This window comes from Hypanus sabinus, chromosome X1 (assembly GCF_030144855.1).
Source record: "Hypanus sabinus isolate sHypSab1 chromosome X1, sHypSab1.hap1, whole genome shotgun sequence".
NCBI lineage: Eukaryota > Metazoa > Chordata > Chondrichthyes > Myliobatiformes > Dasyatidae > Hypanus > Hypanus sabinus.
The window spans coordinates 65,728,256-65,746,692 of record NC_082738.1 but is presented as its reverse complement, the minus strand read 5'-3'; the positions used below and the strand labels follow the sequence as shown (position 1 = coordinate 65,746,692).

General features: G+C 42.5%; 1 protein-coding gene across 2 annotated transcripts in view; it reads left to right on the top strand.

Moving 5' to 3' along the window:
- The window catches only part of LOC132384979 (protein AF-10-like), a 379,099-nt gene extending 364,323 nt beyond the window's left edge, over window positions 1-14,776 (top strand). The window contains exon 21 of one of the 2 annotated variants that reach the window (XR_009509047.1): window positions 14,758-14,776. The gene's annotated coding sequence lies outside the window, so the exon portion shown is untranslated. Of the gene's footprint in view, window positions 1-7; window positions 411-14,757 lie in introns of those variants that run through there. The other variant, XR_009509048.1, reaches the window with a different exon arrangement.
- The last annotated feature ends 3,661 nt before the right edge of the window (window positions 14,777-18,437 follow it).

Here is an 18,437-nt window from a genome sequence, read left to right as displayed (position 1 = left end):
TTCACAGGTCTCTGTAAAAAAAATCCCTCAGACAGCTGGAGCTTATTCAGAACGCTACTGCTAGAGTCCCCACTAACAGCAAGAAAGTAGAACACATCACTCCAGTTATCCTGTCCATCGGAGGATTGGCTTTAAAATATTACTACTGGTTTCTAAAGCACCGAATGTTCTAGGGCCATAATACATCTCTGATCTCCCGCTGCATAATGAACCATCCCAAGATCTCAGGTCTTCTTACTATCCCCAGGGTCAAAACTAAACATGGTGAAGCAGTTTTTAGTTACTATGCCCCACGTATCTGAAATAACCTTCCAGAGGAAGTCTGCTCCAACTTTAGCTCTTTTAAATTGAGGTTTAAAACTTTTTACTGTGGCTTTTAATTAGAATCTCCTGCACTGTAACTTGTATTTATCATATCTATTTTTTGTGTGTTTTTATTCTCTTATATATTGTATGAAATTTGATGTTTGATTTTATATCTTGTTCTATGTAAAGCACTTTGAACTGCCTTGTGTTTGAAAAGTGCTATACAAATAAACTTGCTTGCTTAAGACCATAAGATATAGGAGCAGAATTAGGCCATTTGGCCAAACAAGTCTGCTCCATCATTATCCTTCTCAACCCCATTATCCTGCCTTCTCACCATAACCTTTGATGCCTTGATTAATTAAGAACCTTTTAAACTACACCTAAAGTATACCCAATGATTTTGCCTGCACAACCATATGCGGTGATTAATTCCACAGATTCAACACCCTCTGGCTAAAGGAACATTTCCTCATCCTCTGGTCTTAGACTGCCCTCACTACATCCACTCTGAGTCTTTCAAATTTCAATGAGATTCCCCCCCCCCCCCCATACTTATGAACTCCAGAAAATACAGGCCCAAAGCCATCAAATGCTCCACATATGTTAACCCTTTCATTCCTGGGATCATTCTCTTGAACCTTCTTAGGACTCTCTTCAATGTCTGCACATCTTTTCTTAAAAAAAAAAGCAACCCAAAACTGCTCACAACACTTGAAGTGTGGTCTGACAAATGCTTTATAAATTTGCCTTCTTTGCCACCTACTCAACCTGCAAATTAACATTTAAGGAATCCTTTGCACCTCTGATTTTTGAATTTTCTCCCCACTTAGAAAATCATCCACACCATCATTCCTTCTACTAAAGTGCATGACCAAACACTTCCTGACACTGTATTCCATCTGCTGCTTCTTTGCCCATTCCCCTACTCTAAATCCTTCTGCAGACTTCCTGCTTCCTCAACATTACCTGCACCTCTACCTATCTTTGTATCATCTGCACTCAATTCCTTCATCCAACTCATTGGCATGTAAAGAAAAAAGAAGTGGTCCCAACACCAACCCCTGCAGCACACCACTAGTCACTGGCAGCCAACCTGAAAAGGCCCCTGTATTCCCACTCCTTGCCTCCTGCCAGTCAGCCAGCCAATCTTTCTAGTATCTTTCCAGTATCTTTCCTGTAAATACCATGGGCTCTTATCTTGTTAAGCAGCCTCACGTGTGGCACCTTGTCAAAGGCTTTCTGAAAATCTGAGTAATCAGCATCCACTGACTCTTCTTTGTCTGTCCTGTGTGTTGTTTCCTCAAGGAATTTCACCAGATTTATCAGGCTAGATTTGCCCTGAAGGAAACCATGCTGATTTAGGCTTATTTTGTCATGCACCTCCAAGTAACCTGAAACCTCACCTTAATAATGGACTCCAACATCTTTCCAACAATTGAAGTCAGGCTAACTGGCCAATTTCCTTTCTTCTACCTCCCTCCCTTCTTAAACAGTGAAATGAAATTTGCAATTTTCCAGTCTTCCAGAACTGTTCTAGAATATATTGATCTTGAATGATCATTACTAATGCCTCCACCAGCTACCTCTTTCAGATCCCTGGGATGTAGTCTATTTGCTCCAGGTGACTTATCTACCTTCAGACTTTTCAGCTTCCCAAGCACCTTCTCCCTAGTAATAGCAATGGCATTCACTTCTTCCCCCCGACACTCGCATTTCTGCCATTCTGCTAGTGCCTTCCACAGTGAAGACTGACACAAAATACTTATTCAGTTTGTTATGGATCCAGGCAACAATAAACATAATGGGTCAGGCAGGAGTTTTTATAACAAATAACACATTTATTAAACACTGAAAACAAACCCCCAAAAGTAAACAAATCACTAACGTAACCGGAAATCAGCTGCTGTGAGGCAGCTTAAACAGTTCTTAAAGCAATGAAGCTTAAACAGTTCTTTAAAGTAGTATTGCCAAAAGTTCAAAATGCTCACAGTCCATTTAAGGGAGAGACTTTTTAAGACGATTTAAATTCTCTTTCACGTCGTGTTGCTTCGGTTCCCAAGATCGAACTTTTTCCCACGAAGAATTTACGAAACGAAACGGCTTAAAGGCACTGACCTTACCTTTACATAACTATTCTCAATCCTTTCTGCTATTTCACAGGGATTAACATGAGAACAGTCAATGAATTCCTTCCAAATAAGGATCAAACAAGGTCGAACCTGTTTCACCGTCAAAATCAATTCTCCTCGATCTTTTAACTCCCGAACTCCGATCTTCACTCTCCACTGATTCTCAACTAGCAGTATTGTAAAGAACCTGCTGACAATGACCTTTTAAACTTTAGGCATTAGATAAAACTTCATCTTTCAACTAAGCTGCGTCATCACATTAAATCACGCAGTGGCATGAAGTCAACATGGCAAATCCAGCCACAAACTGCCCCTCCTCACAGGGTGGGGTCCTCCTTTTATACCCTGTAAAAAAAACCTGTCACATGACCTCTACTGGCGGGAAAATGACGTCACTCCACTATCACAAGACTATTACCTCAAGTCCAGTATAGCTTCAACCCCAGTCACGTGACAAGGGTACCACTGTCACGTGTCACGAGTACGTAACAAGTTCATCTGCCATTTCTTTGTCCCCTATTAGAAACTCTCCAGTGGCATTTTCTGGTGGTCCAATATTCACTCCCATCTCTCTTTTATTCTTTATGTATCTGAAAAAACATTTTGTATCCCCTTTTATATTACTACCTTTGTATTTCATCTTTTCACTCTTTATAGTGTTTTAGTTGCCTTCTGTTGGTTTATAAAAGCTTCCCAATCTCTAACTTCCCACTAGTTTTTGCCATATTACATGCCCTCTCTTTTGCTTTTATGCTGTCTTTGACTTCCCTTGTCAGCCACAGTTATCTCAACCTCCCTTCATGGTTCTTGTGCCTTCCAAATTGTCTCCAGTAATCCCAGCCATTGCTGTTCTGCCATCATCTCTGCTACTATCCCCTTACAATCAATTTTGGCCAGATCCTCTTTCATGCCTCTGTAGTTCCCTTTAGACCATAAGACATAGGAGCAGAATTAGGCTGTATGGCCCATCAAGTCTGCTTTGCCATTTCATCATGGCTGATCAAATTTTCATCACAACTCCAATCTCCTGCCTTCTCCCTGTATCCCTTCATGCGCTGACTAATCAAGAATCTATCAACCTCTGCCTTACATAATGACTTGGCCTCCACAGCTGCCTGTGGCAAAGAATTCCACAGATTCACCATTCCTCCTCATCTGTTCTAAAAGGACACCCCTCTATTCTGAGGCTGTGTCCTCTGGTCTTAGACTCTCTCAGCATAGGAATCATCATCTCCACATCCACTCTATCAAAGCCTTTCACCATTCAATAGATTTCAATGAGGAAAAGACAGTGGAACAGCAATGGCAAGTATTCTTGGGAATAATGCACAAGGTGCAAAATCAGTTACCAAGGGTAAATCATGCTTGACTAATCTATTGGAGTTTTTCGAGGATGTAACCAGGAAGTCAGATGGGGGAGATCCAGTGGATGTAGTGTACCTCGATTTTCAGAAGGCATTTGATAAGGTCCCACATAGGAGATTGGTGGGTAAAAATTAAAGTTCATGGCATTGGGGGGGGGGGGGGAGATATTGACATGGATAGAAAACTGGTTGGCAGATAGAAAGCAAAGGGTAGCAGTGAATAGGTGTTTCTCGGAATGGCAGGTGGTGACTGGTGGGGTGCCACAGGGCTCGGTATTGGGACCACAGCTGTTTACGATTTACGTCAATGATTTAGATGAAGGCATTGAGAATAACATCAGCAAGTTTGCTGATGATACTAAGCTGGGTGGCAGTGTGACATGTGATAAGGAAGGTAGGAGAATTCAGGGTGACTTGGATAGGCTGGGTGAGTGAGCAGATACTTGGCAGATGACGTTTAATGTGAATAAGTGTGAGGTTATCCACTTTGGGAGTAAGAACAGGAAGGCAGATTATTATCTGAACGGTGTAGAGTTAGGTAAGGGAGAAATACAAAGAGATCTAGGAGTCCTTGTTCATCAGTCACTGAAGGTGAATGAGCAAGTGTAGCAAGCAGTGAAGGCGGCTAATGGAATGTTGGCCTTTATTACAAAGGGAATTGAGTACAAGAGCAAGGAAATCCTCTTGCATTTGTACAGAGCCCTGGTGAGACCATACCTGGAGTATTGTGTACAGTTTTGGTCTCCAGGGTTAAGGAAGGACATCCTGGCTGTAGAGGAAGTGCATCGTAGATTCACGAGGTTAATTCCTGGGATGTCAGGACTGTCTTACGCAGAGAGGTTAGAGAGACTGGGCTTGTACATGCTGGAATTAAGGAGATTGAGAGGGGATCTGATTGCAACATATAAGATTATTAAGGAATTGGACAAGATAGAGGCAGGAAATATGTTCCAGATGCTGGGAGAGTCCAGTACCAGAGGGCATGGTTTGAGAATAAGGGGTAGGTCATTTAGGACAGAGTTAAAGAAAAACTTCTTTTCCCAGAGAGTTGTGGGGGTCTGGAATGCACTGCCTCGGAAGGCAGTGGAGGCCAATTCTCCGGATGCTTTCAGGAAGGAGCTAGATAGGTATCTTATGGATAGGGGAATCAAGGGATATGGGGACAAGGCAGGAACCGGGTATTGATAGTAGGTGATCAGCCATGATCTCAAAATGGCGGTGCAGGCTCGAAGGGCTGAATGGTCTACTTCTGCACCTATTGCCTATTGTCTATCCTTTCTAAGATACTGTAAGTGGCCGAAACTGCTCACAGTACTGCAAGTGAGGCCTTGTTAGTGCTTTATAAAATCCCAACATTACAACCATGCTTTTATATTCTAGTCCTCTTGAAATGAATGTTAACTCCTCACCAGCAAATCAACCTACAAATTAATCTTTAAGGAATCCTGCACAAGGACTCCCGAGTCCCTTTGCACCTCAGTTTTTTTGTATTTTCTCTCCATTTAGGAAATAGTCAACCCTTTTCATATCTTCAAAACCAAAGTGCATGACCATACACTTCCCATCACTGTATTCCATCAGTCATTTCTTTGCACATTCTCATCTGTCTAAGTCCTACTGTCCCCTTTTTACTTACTCAAAACTACCAGCCCCTTCACCTATCTTCATATCATCTGCAAACTTTTCAACAAAGCCATCAATTCCATCATCCAAATCATTGACATATAATGTAAAAAGAATAGGTCCTAACACAGATCCCTGTGGAACACCACTCATCCCTGGAAGCCAACCAGAAAACTCACTCTTTACCTCCTGCCAATCAACCACATCTTTATCCATGCTAGGATCTTTCTTGTAATACCATGGGCTCATAGCTTGTTAATCAGCCTCTTGTGTGGCACCTTGTCAAAGGCCTTCTGAAAATCCAAGTACACAACATCAACCAATTCTCCTTTGTCTATCCTGCTTGTTATTTCTTAAAAGAATTCCAACAGATTTGTCAGGCAAGATTTCCCCTGAAGGAAACCATGCTGACTACGGCCTATTTTATCATTTGCCTCCAAGTACCCCAAAACCAGCTCCTTAACAATCAACTCCAATATCTTCCCAACCACTGAGATCAGACTAACTGGCCTATAGTTTCCTTTCTTCTGCCTCTCTCCCTCCTTGAAGAGTGGGATGACATTTGCATTTTTCCAGTCTTCCGGAACCATTCCAGAAACTAGTGATTCTTGAAAGATCATGACTAATGGCTCCACAGTCTCTTCAGCCACCTCTTTCAGAACCCTGGGGTATGCACCATCTGGTCCAGGTGACTTACCTGCCTTCAGATCTTTCAGTTATCCAAAAACCTTCTCTCTAGTTATGGTAACTTGACACACTTCATGACTCTTGACACCTGGAACTTCAACAATACAGCCAGAGTCTTTCACGGTGAAGATTGACGCAAAATACTTATTCAGTTCGTCCGCCATTTCCTTGACTTACTACCTTTCCAGCATCATTTTCCAGTGGTCCGATATCCACTCTGGCATCTATTTTACACTTTATGTATCTGAAGAAACTTTTGGTGTCCTCTTTGATATTTCTGGCTAGTTTACTCTTGTATTCCATCTTCACGTTCTTAACGATTTTCTTAGTTGCCTTCTGTTGGTTTTTAAAACAGTTCCAATCCTCCAACTTCCACTAATTTTTGCCCGATTATATGTCCTCACTTTGGCTTTTAAGCAACACACACAAAATGCTTGAATTTCCAGCATCTGCAGATTTCCTCGCGTTTGGCTTTTAAGTTGGCTTTGACTTCTCTTGTCAGCCATGGCTGTGTCATCTTTGCTTTAGAATGCTTCTTCTTCTTTGGGATGTATATATCCTGTGCCTTCTGAATTACTTCCAGAAATTCCAGCCATTGCTGCTCTACCGCCATCCCTGCCAGTATTCTTTTACAATCAAATCTGGCCAACTCCACTCTTATGCCTCTGAAATGCCCTTTACTGCCCTGTAATACTGATATATCTGATTTTCACTTCTCCTTCTCAAACTTCAGGGTGAATTTTATCATCTCATGAACACTGTCTCCTAAGCAACACACACAAAATGCTGTTGGAACGCAGCAAGCCAGGCAGCATCTATAGGGAGAAGCACTGTCGACTTTTCGGACCGAGACCCTTTGTCAGGACTAACTGAAACAAGAGATAGTAAGAGATTTGAAAGTGGGAGGGGGGATGGGGAGATCCAAAATGATGGGAGAAGACAGGAGGGGGAGGGATGAAGCTAAGAGCTGGAAAGTTGATCAGCAAAAGGAATACGCAGCTGGAAAATGGAGAGGATCAAGGGATGGGAAGCCTAGGGAGAAAGAAAGGGGGAGGGGAGCACCAGAGGGAGAGGGAGAACAGGCAAGGAGTGATTGTGAGAGGGACAGAATAAACAAATAAATTAATAAATAAGGGATGGGGTAAGAAGGGGAGGAGGGGCATTAATGGAAGTTAGAGAAATCAATGTTCATGCCATCAGGTTGGGAGAGATGCACGCACATCTGCTCTCACCCCATTCTTCCACCACCTCACGGGATAGGGTTCCCCTTGTCCACACCTACCACCCCACCAGCCTCCAGGTACAACATATTGTAACTTCTGTAACTTCTGCCACTACAATGGGATCCCACTACCAAGCACATCTTTCCCTCCCCCCCCCTTTCTGCTTTCCGCAGGGATCGCTCCCTACGCGACTCCATTGTCCACTCGTCCCCGCCATCCCTTCCCACCAATCTCCCTCCTGGCACTTATCCTTGTAAGTGGAACAAATGCTACACCTGCCCTTACACTTCCTCCCTCACCACCATTCAGGGCCCCAGACAGACCTTCCAGGTGAGGTGACACTTCACCTGTGAGTCGGCTGGTGTGGTATACTGTGTCCTGTGCTCCCGATGTGGCCTTTTATATATTGGTGAGACCCGACGCAGACTGGGAGACCATTTCACTGAACACCTACGCTCTGTCCTCCAGAGAAAGCAGGATCTCCCAGTGGCCACACATTTTAATTCCACGTCCCATTCCCATTCTGATATGTCTATCCATGGCCTCCTCTACTGTCAAGATGAAGCCACACTCAGGTTGGAGGAACAACACCTTATATTCTGTCTGGGTAGCCTCCAACCTGATGGCATGAACATTGACTTCTCTAACTTCCGTTAATGCCCCTCCTCTCCTTCTTACCCCATCCCTTATTTATTTATTAATTTGTTTATTCATTTATTGTTTTTTCCCTTTTTTTCTTTTCTCTCTCTCTGTCCCTCTCACAATCACTCCATGCCTGTTCTCCATCTCCCTCTGGTGCTCCCCTCCCCTTTTCTTTCTCCCTGGGCCTCCCATCCCTTGATCCTCTCCATTTTCCAACTGCGTATCACTTTTGCCAATCAACTTTCCAGCTCTTAGCTTCACCCCTCCCCCTCCTGTCTTCTCCCATCATTTTGGATTTCCCCCTCCCCCTTTCAAATCTCTTACTATCTCTTCTTTCAGTTAGTCCTGACAAAGGGTCTCAGCTCGAAACGTCAACAGTACTTCTTCCTATAGATGCTGCCTGGCTTGCTGCGTTCCACCAGCATTTTGTGTGTGTTGTTTGAATTTCTAGCATCTGCAGATTTCCTCGTGTTTGCGTTTTTGCGGCTCCTAAGGGATCCTTTACCTTAAGCTCCCTATTCAAATCTGGTTCATTGCACAACATCCAATCCAGAATTGCCATTCCCCTAGTGGGCTCAACCACAAGTGCTTTAGAAAGCTATCTCATAGACATTCTAAAAATTCCCTCTTTTGGGATCCAGCACCAACCTGATTTTCCCATTTACCTGCATATTGAAATCCCCCTCAACTATCGCAACGTGCCCTTTTTATATTTTTTGATTAGTAAGCACGTCACAGGTTATTCAGAATGGGGTTGAGAGGGATAATGAATCATCCAGCATGGAATGGCAGAGCAGACTTAGCCTGAATGTTTTGTGGTCTTATGGTGTTATTTGGATTTCAATTAAACTAATAGATAGTATTCAACAATGGGACTACATGTAATACCTTATAGACAATAGGTGCAGAAGTAGACCATTCGGCCCCTCGAGTCTGCACCGGCATTCTGAGATCATGGCTGATCGTTCACTATCAATATCCAGTCCCTGCCTTGTCCCCATATCCCTTGATTCCCCTATCCATCAGATATCTATCTAGCTCCTTCTTGAAAGCATCCAGAGAATTGGCCTCCACCGTCTTCCGAGGCAGTGCATTCCACACCTCCACAACTCTCTGGGAGAAAAAGTTTTTCCTCAACTCTGTTTTAAATAACTGACCTCTTATTCTCAATCCATGCCCTCTGGTACTGGACTCTCCCAACATCTGGAACATATTTCCTGCCTCAATCCTATCAAATCCTTTAATTAACTTAAACATTTCAATCAGATCCCCTCTCAATCTCCTCAGTTCCAGTGTGTACAAGCCCAATCTCTCTGCGTAAGACAGCCCTGCCATCCCAGGAATCAACCTAGTGAATCTACGCGGCACTTCCTCAATTGCCAGAATGTCCTTCCTTAAACCTGGAGACCAAAACTGTACACAATATTCCAGGTGTGGTCTCACCAGGGCCCTGTACAAATGCAAAAGGACATCCTTGCTCTTGTACTCAATTACCCTTGTAATAAAGGCCAACATTCCATTTGCCCTCTTCACTGCCTGTTGCACTTGCTCATTCACCTTCATTGACTGATGAACTAGGACTCCTAGGTCTCTTTGCATTTCTCCCTTACCTAACTCTACACCGTTCAGACAATACTCTGCCCTCTTGTTCCTGCTTCCAAAGTGGATAACTTCACATTTATTCACATTGAATGACATCTGCCAAGTATCTGCCCACTCACCCAGCCTATCCAAGTCTCCCTGTATTCTCCTAACGTCCTCTTCGCATGTCACACTGCCACCCAGTTTAGTATCGTCAGCAAACTTGCTGATATAGTTTTCAATGCCCTCATCTAAATCATTGACATAAATCGTAAAGAGCTGTGGTCCCAATACAGAGCCCTGTGGTACCCCACTAGTCACCTCCAGCCAGTCCGAGAAACACCCATTCACTGCTACCCTTTGCTTTCTATCTGCCAACCAGTTTTCTATCCATGTTGAAACCCTGCCCCCAATGCCATGAGCTCTGATTTTACTCACCAATCTCCTATGTGGCACTTTATCGAATGCCTTCTGAAAATCTAGGTACACAACATCCACTGGCTTACCCTCGTCTAACATCCTTGTTACACCCTCAAAAAACTCCCAACAGATTAGTCAAGCATGATTTGCCCTTGGTAAATCCATGCTGGCTCAGCCTAATCCTATTACTGCCATCAAGATGTGCCACTATTTCGCCCTTAATAATGGATTCAAGCATCTTCCCCACGACTGACGTTAGGCTAACAGGGCGATAGTTCTCCGTTTTCTCCTTCCCTCCCTTCTTGAAAAGTGGGATAACATTAGCTACTCTCCAATCTTCAGGAACTGATCCTGAATCTAAAGAACATTGGAAAATGATCACCAATGCATCCGCAATTTCCTGAGCCACCTCTTTTAGAACCCTCGGATGCAGACCATCTGGACCCGGGGATTTATTAGCCTTCAGTCCTACCAGTCTACTCATCACAGTTTCTTTCCTAATGTCAATCTGTCTCAATTCCTCTGATATCTTATGACCCTGGCCCATCCATACATCTGGGAGATTGCTTGTGTCCTCCCTGGTGAAGACAGATCTAAAGTACGCATTAAATTCTGTTGCCATTTCCCTGTTTCCCATAACAATTTCTCCCAATTCATTCTTCAAGGGGCCAACATTGTTCTTAACTATCTTCTTTCTCTTCACATAGCTAAAAAAGCTTTTGCTATCCCCTTTTATATTCCTGGCTAGACTGAACTCATACCTGATTTTTTCTCTCCGTATTGCTTTTTTAGTTAAGATCTGCTGTTCCTTAAAACTTTCCCAATCATCTGTATTCCCACTCATCTTAGCCCTGTCATACTTCTTTTTCTTTAATGCTATACAATCTCTGAAAGGAAGTCAACCACTGTGGCCCCTTCCCCCTCTTTGAATCCTTCCTTCTCGTTGGAATGAACTGCTTTTGCATCTTTTGTATAATCCCCAAGAATATCTGCCACTGCTGATCCACTGTCTTTCCTGCCAGGGCATCCGCCCATTTAACTTTGGCCAGCTCTTCCCTCATGGCTCCGTAGTCTCCTTTATTTAATTGCAACACTGACACCTCTGATCTGCCCTTATCCCTCTCAAATGGTAGATAAAAACTTATCATGTTATGATCACTACTTCCTAATGGCTCCTTTACTTCAAGATCACTTATCAATTCCTGTTCATTACACATCACCAAGTCCAAAATAGCCTCGTTCCTGGTTGGCCCAAACACAAGCTGTTCCAAAAATACATCCCTTAGACACTCCACAAACTCCCTATCCTGGGGTCCAGCACCTACCTGATTCTCCCAGTTCACCTGCATGTTGAAATCTCCCATAACGACTGCATTACCTTTAGCACATGCCAATGTTGACTCCCTAATCAACTTGTACCCAATATCCACGCTACTGATTCTTCATCACAAGTCCATGTCAACCCATTCTATTTACTCAGGCTTGCCTATCAAAATATCTTTCATTGTTAAGATCTTATTTGAATGGTTATATTCATTAAAGGAAAGTGGGATTTGCTGAAAATCTATCTATACCACCCTATTTTCCCTTAAAATGCCAATTCAGAGGGCAATTGAGTCTCAACGATTTTGAGAAGCTGAAGTCACCCAAAACCGAGACTGAAATTGGAATTGGAAATGGATTTGGTATTGATTTATTATTGTCACATGTACCAAGATACAGTACAAATCTTGTCTTGCATTCCGTTTACACAGATTAAATCATTACACAGTGCATTGATGTAAACAAAGTAAACCAATAGCAATGTAGAATAAAGTGTAACAGCAATAGAGTGCAGTGCAAGTAAATAAGATGCAAGATCATGACACACAAAATGCCAGTGGAACACAGTAGGCCAGGCAGCATCTATAAGGAGAAGCGCTGTCGATGTTTCGGGCCGAGACCCTTCTCCCTATAGATGCTTCCTGGCCTGCTGTGTTCCACCAGCATTTTAGCATTTTGTGTGTGTTGTTTGAATTTCCAGCATCTGCAGATTTCCTTGTGTTTGCAAAATCATGAGTTAGTTTGTGAGGTCAAGAGTCCAACTTATTGTATGAAGGAACTATTTAATAGTCTCATAACAGTGGGTTTGAACGTGGCCTTGAGCTGTGTTTGGCACAGGTGTTCAGGCTTTTGTATCTTCTGTCCAATAAATATTGGAGATTTTCCCTCCGCTCCCTCCATTATTCTCATCTACCACCATCACTCCTCCCTATCTGGTTTCACTCACCACCTCTGTCGATATCTGCCCCTCCCACCCCAAGATGGCTCCATCTGCCAATCAGATCCACCTTTCTCCTGCTAGCTCCTGCCCCACACTTCTCCCTCCCCTCTTTGTGCTGGCCTTATCTTCTTCATAAGCCCATCACCCCTACTGGGTCAGAGGCCACTGACAGCAGCTCACCAGAGTCCTCTGCCCTGGCCCGAAGGTTAATGGCTACTACTTTCACCACACAACTTCATACATTTAAGCAAATGAGGTCTTTGGAGCTTATGATGGCATTTCTGTAGCTCTGGGTTCTTACAGGATGGGGTTGCTAGCAGCTCTCAGGCTCCTCTTGCAACCTGGCTTGGGACTGTCCATGACCGAGATTTTATGCCCCCTTTAGACTCTCAGTCTTGAGATAGGTATTGACCCAAAAAGTTGAACATCCTTTTCCTCCCCAGATGCTGCCTGACTCTTTGAGTTCTTCCAGCAGTTTTCCTTTTTTTGGCTTTAAATTACAACTTCAGCAGTTTCTTGCGTCTTTCCCTAGAGGATATCCACAATCGTTAAACCACTGAATGACTGGATAGCTCATATATAATAATACAAAGAAAATAAACACATTTACAGTTCAATGAGTAGGGAGAACAATATCTACAGGGTACAGATAAAAAGAAATCCACAGAAAGTGTAGAGAGAAAATGAGGACAAAAACAAAACATTCAGCAAGTAAAGGGGAGTTTGGGGTTCATCTCCTGGTAGACTGATTGAGGCAAAACTCTCACCACAATTACAGAATCCGGGCTCTTTAGCCCAGTAAGTCTGTACTCGGCAGCAACCACTCACCTACACTAGTGCCACGTTAATTTCATTTCTAACCAAATCCTCACAGACTTTACCTCCACATACTGATGCAATTACAAAGAAGACACAGCAGTGACTACATTTCATTAGGATCTTGTGGAGATTTGGAATGTCACCAACAACTCTTGCAAATTCCTACAGATGCACTGTGAAGAGCATTCTAACTGGCTGCATCACTATCTAGTCTGGAGGGGCTACTGCACAGGATCAGGAAAAAGTTGCAGAGAGTTATAAACTTAGCCAGCTCTATCATGCCTTCGCACCATTGAGGGTATCTTCAAGAAGACAGCATTCTTCATGAAGGACCCTCACCATCAGGACATGCCCTCTTCTTACTACTACCATCAAGGAGGGGGTACAGGAGCTTGAGGACACACATTCAATGATTTAGGGACAGCTTCTTCCCGTCTGCCATGAGATTTCTGAATGGTCCATGAAACCATGAACACTACCTCACTATTTTGCTCGCTTTTCGCACTATTCTTTTGTATATAAGTAATTTATTATAATAGTTATGCATTGTACTGTACTGCTGCTACAAAACAATACATTTCACAACATATGTCAGTGATAATAAGCCTGATTCTGATTTTGATTTTGATACTGATTCTGATTCACCAAGGGCAATTTATAATGGCCTACTAGATGTGGGAGGATTCACCACATTTATGTCAACTAGCCACAGGCACTATCACTAGCCTACACAATATGGGAACTTACAATAACAAATTAAGATACCAACCTGCATGTTATTTATTTATTGAGATACATCCTCAACCCATCAACCCCTCAATTTGACCCTAGCCTAATCAAGCAACAATTTACAATGACCAATTAACCTACTAACCAGTGCATATTTAGACCGTGGGAGGAAATCTGCAAACATGTGGGAAGGACCGTACAAACTTTCTTACAAAGGACATCAGAATTGAACTTTGAACTCCATTACCCTGAGCTGTAATAGAATCGCACTAACCACTACACTATTGTGGCACCCCATGGTGTTGGGTTTGGAGGAAACTGGAGCTCCTGGAGAAAAATCCACCTGGTGACAAGGAGAGCATGTGAACTCCACACAGTCAGTACCCAAAGGTTATTGAACTGAAGTCCCTGGTGAGACAGCATCTCTACCAGCTGCACCACTGTGCAACCCCTGGATGGATGAACCCATGAAAAGTTGCAACGCATTGAGGTACAGACCAAGGAGTAGGGCATGGGATTGACCTATATCCCAATTTAAAGCATTTCATGTTTATTGTCACGTGAAAAAGAAAAGTGAGGTTCAGGTACAATGAAAATCTTGTTTGCAGCAGTATCACAGCACATAGTCATGCAAATAGTGATCCCTATTATTCCAATGCTGAGGTAGGATTAGGGTTGTGCAGATTGGTTCACAATGGCTGGTTATAAGAAAGGAGCTGTTCCTGAAATTGATGGTGTGGGACTTCAGGCTTCTCTACATTCCGAGAAGAGTACCTGACCTGAATGTTGGGAATCATTGATGATAGATGCCATCTTCTTGGGGCAATACCTTCCCTAGAAGTGTTCAATGGTGGGAGATATTTTGGCTGTTATGGAAATGATGGTCTACCCTTAAATTTCCATGACTCTATTCCATTTATTCTGTTTACGAACTTCATTGCAGCTGACTTGAATTTCTACCCCAACAGCTCGGACCAACCTTCTGCTCCTAAAGACAGTACAGGAGGATGAAGGGAGCGATTCATTGCAAGAACAGAGACTCACTTTATGAACAAGGTACACCTTCTGCTGAAGATGTGATCCTTTCATCATTTATGGCTTAGTCACCACTCTTCTGAAGTAGAAGGATATAGGCTTCTCTCTGAGATCTTAAAACAGGTCCATCTGCTTCCAATGTTGTGCTGAACTTTCAACCTGTAAGAAAAAATCAATAAGACTCTGAATTATTCAAAGAGGCCACATGAGTGGCATTGGTACTTTGTAAATAGAATGTATTGACTTAATGACATTATGAATGTATGGAATTTTATTTATTCATTTAAACAAAGGGTGACTTCAAACCACACCACCCAGCCAACCTTGATTTAACCCTAGCCTAATCATGGGAAATTTACATTGACAAATTAACCTACCAACTGGTACGTCTTTGGACTGTGGAAGGAAACAGAGTACCCAAGGGAAACCCAGGCAGTCATGGGGAGAGTGCACAAACTCATTACAGACAGAAGTAGGAATTGATGATACAATGAATATTAACAATGTACTGATGGCTTTGTATTCTTGTATATATGAAGTTTATTTTTAAAATGAAAGTGTACAGCCAGAACCTTACAACACAGAAGACAAAGCACTACAGCACAGTACAGCCCCTTCAGCCCACAATGCTGTGCCAGATGATTACTCCAAGATCATTCTAACCCTTCCCTCCCACATAGGCCTCCATTTTTCTATCATCCATGTGCCAAAAAGTCTCTTCCAAGTACATAATGTTTCGGCTCTACCACCCTGCCTGGCAGCACATTCCATGCACCCTCACTCTCTGTATAAAAAGCATCCTTCCTATACTTTACTCCAACCACCTTAAAATTATGCCCCCTCGTATTAGCAATCCATGATCTATGCCTCTTATCATCTTGTACACCCCTATCACCTCTCATCCCCCTTCACTCCAAAGAAAAAGCCCTCTCTAAAAATATTCCAGGCTGGCTCTCCTCTTGTAATACAGAGGGAGAACTTTGTTATAGGTGTGTTCCAGATGAAGATATACAATGAGTTTGCCCTGATGATGGGTCTCGGCCCAAAACATTGACTGTTTATTCCACTCTATAGATGCTGTGTGAGATGCTGAGTTCCGCCAGCAATTTTCGAGCATCTGCAGAATCTCTTGTGTAAATGTGTTTGTCCACTCAGTCTGATGTAAAATTCCCATGGCATCATTGCAAAGAAAAGTAAGGGAGTGTGGATTCTTTTTAGTGTCCCAGCCAAGATCTATTGGCCAATCAACATCACATTTCTATATGTGGAAGTTTACTGTGCATGAGGTAGCTACATTACCACAACAACTCCAAGTCGAAGTCAAGTTCATTGTCATCGACACAACTACATTGATAAACTTACATGCCGCAGCATCACAGGCACAGATCATCACATAAACGGCATTCAATATAACCATATAACCATATAACAATCACAGCACGGTAACAGGCCAGCTCGGCCCTCCTAGTCCGTGCCGAACTCTTAATCTCACCTAGTCCCACCTACCCGCACTCAGCCCATAACCCTCCACTCCTTTCCTGTCCATATACCTATCCAATTTTACCTTAAATGACACAACTGAACTGGCCTCTACTACTTCTACAGGAAGCTCATTTCACACAGCTATCACTCTCTGAGTAAAGAAATACCCCCTCGTGTTTCCCTTAAACTTTTGCCCCTTAACTCTCAAATCATGTCCTCTCATTTGAATCTCTCCTACTCTCAATGGAAACAGCCTATTCACGTCAACTCTATCTATTCCTCTCAAAATTTTAAATACCTTGATCAAATCCCCCCTCAATCTTCTACGCTCCAATGAATAGAGACCTAACTTGTTCAACCTTTCTCTGTAACTTAAGTGCTGAAACCCAGGTAACATCCTAGTAAATCGTCTCTGCACTCTCTCTAATTTATTGATATCTTTCCTAAAATTCAGTGACCAGAACTATACACAATACTCCAAATTCAGCCTTACCAATGCCTTGTACAATTTTAACATTACATCCCAACTCCTAGACTCAATGCTCTGTTTTATAAAGGCCAACATACCAAAAGCTTTCTTCACCACCCTATCCACATGAGACTCCACCTTCAGGGAACTATGCACTGTTGTTCCTAGATCTCTCTGTTCCACTGCATTCCTCAATGCCCTACCATTTACCCTGTATGTTCTATTTGGATTATTCCTGCCAAAATGTAGAACCTCACACTTCTCAGCATTAAACTCCATCTGCCAACATTCAGCCCATTCTTCTAACCGGCATAAATCTCCCTGCAAGCTTTGAAAACCCACCTCATTATCCACAACACCTCCTACCTTAGTATCATCGGCATACTTACTAATCCAATTTACCAACCCATCATCCAGATCATTTATGTGTATTACAAACAACATTGGACCCAAAACAGATCCCCGAGGCACCCCGCTAGTCACCGGCCTCCATCCCGATAAACAATTATCCACCACTACTCTCTGGCATCTCCCATCTAGCCACTGTTGAATCCATTTTATTACTCCAGCATTAATACCTAACGACTGAACCTTCTTAACTAACCTTCCATGTGGAACTTTGTCAAAGGCTTTGCTGAAGTCCATATAGACTACATCCACTGCCTTACCCTTGTCAACATTCCTCGTAACTTCTTCAAAAAATTCACTAGAAAAACAAACATTAAACAGAAATTATACAATATCATACAAAAAATTTTGTACCTTGGAGAGCATTCTAACTGGTTGCATCACTGTCAGGTATGGAGGGGTCATTGCACAGGATCAGAAAAATCTGCAAGAAGTTGTAAACAGCTCATTCCATCATGGGCTCTAGCCTCCCAGCATCCAGGACACCTTCAAAAGGAGATGCCTCAGAAAGGCAACATCTATCATTCAGGACCCCCATCACCAAGGCCTCTTCTCATATGTGCCTTCAAAGAGGAGGCACAGGAGCCTGAGACTCATGCTCAATGCTTTAGGAATAACTTCTTCCCTCAACTATGAGATCTCTGAATGGACAATTAACTCATGGACATTTCCTCAGTATTTTTGCACTCTTTTTGCACTACTTATTTAATTTATGTTTTTATATATTTCTCATTGTAATTTATAGTTTTTATTACTATGTATTGCAAAGTACTGCTGCCACAAAACAACAAATGTTTGAACAATAGAAAATGATGAAAGAAAAATGGGGGAGTCTATGTTAGAGGGAAAGGTTAGATTGATCTTTGAGTAAATTAAAAGGTTGTCACAACATCATGGGCCAAATGTCATGCTGTAATGTTCTATCTAAAAAAAAACTGCAAAGTGGTCAAGGTGAACTTCCCTTCAAGGGTATTTCATTGGCTGGTAGTGAGGTATGAGATATCTGCCAGCGCTACTGAAATGTAACTTTTCCAAAAATATTCCTTGGCCATAACACTTGCAAATGTACATAATTTTGAACATTCATTTCAGAATCAGAATCATGTTTCATACCACTGGCATATGTTGCGAAATTAGTTTTTTGTGGCATTACAATAAAATAAATTACAAGTATATATACTGTATATAACTAAATTAATTAGGTAGTGAAAAAAGAGAGGAAAAATATTGAGGTCTTGTTCATGGGATTATTGT